We start from the raw sequence: 3,770 nt of genomic DNA on the forward strand, positions 1-3,770 counted from the left end.
CGCTTAGCACCCGCCAATCCCGGAGCCCGCCACCGCCCGAGCGACGGCAGCGTTCACCAATAAGAGTTCGGTACACTGGGGACCGACAGCACCACCAACCAATCAAAGAGAGGCACCTAGAGCGACGTTGGTTTGGCCAATAGAACTGTGAGATGTCACTGATGGACGGTAGAGGGCACTAACCGGAAGCCTACTGAAGAGTGAACGACATGTTCGCCAGCCAACTGGCGGGAGGCAAAGTCCCGCCTACAAGGTAGTTGATGGACAGCAACAGGAAGCTAGATGGGGAGGGGCTTAGCTGAGGAGTGGTTTTGTATTGGTCGTGGTTGACCTTCCACCCACCTCTAACCCAGAAGATGAGTGATAGATCTGCCCTAAAGCCAATCAGAAGTCATCAGGGTGAGGCCGAAAAATGCCCCATAAATAGCATCTACTTTGCTCCTCAATCCAGTGTCGCCCTGGTGTGGCAGGGGCGTTTTGATCTTCGGCCACTGAACCCCGTACCTGTTGAGTGGAAAACCACCAGTCTTTAATTTAGTCTCTCGCCCTTCATCGCTTCTGGAGAGGGAAGTGAACCTCCGGGCGACTTTGTACAGCGAGGCACTGGAGTCAGACACAATAGCGGGAGTTGGGGCTAAGTGACACCTCTCAGAGAGGAGTATTTTCACCGTCTCAGTTCAAACCCCTCTTAATCCTCACCTGGTTATTGCATCGACCCGCTAACGTGGGCATCAAAATCACCTGAAGCTCTCTAAAAGTAGATTTGCGGGGCTGCCTCCCGTGTGTGGGGCACGCCTGGAATATGCATTCTAACCAGCGCCTCGGGTGGACAGAATTGGCCTCTGTCCCACTTACCTCCTTGAACGAGGTGCTGTGAGTTCAGCACTTGGCCAAGGCGCTACCCGGGTAGGTTTATCTTCCCTATGGCTGTGTAACTTTGGAAGGCGTTAGTGAGAAGGAATCCATGCTGGTTTCAGACCAGCCTGGGCTCGAAACTCGCACAGCCTACTAACAGAGAGGCAGGGTACCGAAACTCCGTGTGCCTTATGTCCTCATCTGTAAAATGAGGCTAATCACACCTACATCTTAGAGCAGTGGCTTTCCTTTTTTAAAAAAAATCATAACTCCATAGTGAGAAATATATTTGCATCCTGACCCAGTACACTTATACTCCTGTGAGTGTAAGTGTAAGTGATAAAACTTTACAAAAACAATACTTACCCTTCCTACCCGTGATGGACTGATGTTTTCTATCCTGTCCTATCTTATTCTTTCTTCCCTCCCTCCCTCTTTCCTCCTTTCCTTCCTTCCTTCCTTTTTTTTTTTTCAATTGAAGTCTAGCTGATTTACAATATCGAGTTAGTTTCAGGTGTACAGCACAGTGATTCAGATAGATAGATAGATAGGTAGATATTCCTTTTCAGATTCTTTTCCCTTATAGGTTATTACAAAATATTGAGTATAGTTCCCCGTGCTATACAGTAGGTCCTTGTTGGTTATCTATTTTATGTATAGTAGCGTGTATATGTTAATCCCAACCTCCTCATTTATCCCTCCCCCCACTTCCTTTTCTCGATCATGACTGGCAGTTTGAAGAACACTATCATAAAGGCTTGGTGTGATAAAATACAGAGCAGAATGCCCACTATATTGTAATTGTTGAACAAATGTTACTAGTCTCTTCCAGTCTACCCCTCTCAGATTTAGCCTTTGAAAAAACAAGACTTCAAAAGATATCACTCCTCTAGTTAAATCCTTCATTGGCTCCCTGCACCCTTCTGGATAAAAAGTCCATACTCCTTTCTAGGCAAACAATGTCCTTCACACTCTTTGTGTACCTTTCATGCTTTATCCCCCTCTGCCACCCCATTCTCCTTCCACAAATCCTACCTTTTTGCCTCAAGAAAAGATTCCACAGTTCCTAAACACTTACGCATCTCTCTATTTCCCTTCCTACTTTTTTGTTCCTTTTTCCTGGTAAACTCCTATGCATCCTTCATGAACCTGCTCAAAGTCTGAACTCCTGCTGAGCCAGAGCTTTTTACTTCTCTGGGCTGCTCTTGGCACATGCAAAGGGCTTCACTCACTCACACTGCATTGCACACTTTTATTCTTACTTCTTACTTCCCTACTAGACTGTGAGCTGCAGTGGAAGGTTTGAGGCCCATACTAGAGGACCAGCAGGAAATGTATGCTGAGTTAAAGAATGAATATTTGCATAGTTACATCTACATAGGACTTGTTTATATAGACCGTGCATTCTGTTCCCAGGCCATTTTTCAAGTTAAGATTGCTTCACTGTCAAGCCAAGGACTACACCCGGGTTCAGTGACTCAGCTATTTTAGGGTGCAGGGATTTGGGGGTGGGAGAGGTGGGGTTGAATATCCTGCCGGGCGGCTGCCAAACCTCTTATGGGATGAAAGCTGGGGCAGCTGTGCTTCTCCTACCCCAGAGGCCCCATCAGGAAGACAGCAGAAGTCGGGGGGAAAAAAAAAAGTTTGCATGTGTGTGGGTGGGGACGCAGGGTGCAAAAACGTAGAAGAATTTGCCAGCAGTTCTGAGTAATTTAAATTGCTCTTCCCTTTTCAAGGCTGCCATCTTTCTTGTTCTTACCAGAGGCACAGCCGAGGAAGGGAGCACCTTCTAAGGAGAGGACCCCGTTATACTTTTGTCAGGACCTTTGGTGTCTTTGAGCCTCAGTTACAACACCCTAAAACCACCACACAGTTTTGCTTCCCACAGATGCCCCCATACTCCACAGAGAGGAAAGAGGCCGGGCAGCCAGCCCCTAATGCCTGCTTTGTCCTGGCTGCGCTTTAGACTCACTCGAGAGCGTTTAATAAATTTTAAAGCCTGGGTCCCATCCCAGACCAAGGAAATCGGAATCTCTGGGGGTGCAACCCTGGTGACGGTATTAAGAAGTTCCTCAGGTGATTCCAACAGGCAGCCAAATTAGAGAACCACTCGTCAGCCCAAAGATATCTTCCGACGGCGGTGCTCAAGTAAACCACTGTGAACAGTCTGTACCCTCCACCTCTACCCACTCCTGTCCCTCCCCGTCCTGAATTTCTCCCCTGCCCATCCTACCTGCTTCGATCTCCGTGGCCCCAGGGCCAACAGGTGGTTCCAGCTGTGGGTCTCAGCGCCAACCAGGAGAAACATCTCTTCCCTGAGTGCATCTGGAGACAGTTTCTCCCTCGGTGATATTTCCCTTGTTTCCAATGCTTTCAGCCTCTTCCTGTTCTAAGTTGTCACTTTCTCCCCATTTCTAATTTATAAAGCTACCCATTCTCCACCCCTAAAATCCCCATATTTGTCTTGTCCACCACAGCACCTTCCACTCCCAGCACATTGCTTGATATATAGTAGGTGCACAGTAAATGTTTGTTCACTGACTGAATGACTGCATCCTTTTAACTTTTTTCCCATACTTATCCCCTTCTCTTCCGAGCCCAGCTTCCTCCACCTCCACTTCACTTCTCCTTCCCTGTCTGCCTCTTAACCCTCTTCCCTCTTCATTTTCCCATGCTTTTCCTGCTTCCTGACATTTTCCTTGTCCTTCTTTTCTGCATGTGGCTGCCCCCATCTGATTCATCAGTACCAGAGAGTGAGCATCTATCCCTGAGGATGCCGAGGGCACCAGAAGGAGGGAGGGATGCCTGCAGAACCACAGTCTGCCCTTAAGAAGCTCCACATTCCTTTTGGGGCCTCCTATGAAAGGAACCACATGGTGCAGCTGGTGTTGGATGTCCAGAAACTAGAAGAATAT

This window comes from Eschrichtius robustus, chromosome 20, assembly GCF_028021215.1.
Source record: "Eschrichtius robustus isolate mEscRob2 chromosome 20, mEscRob2.pri, whole genome shotgun sequence".
Classification (NCBI taxonomy): domain Eukaryota; kingdom Metazoa; phylum Chordata; class Mammalia; order Artiodactyla; family Eschrichtiidae; genus Eschrichtius; species Eschrichtius robustus.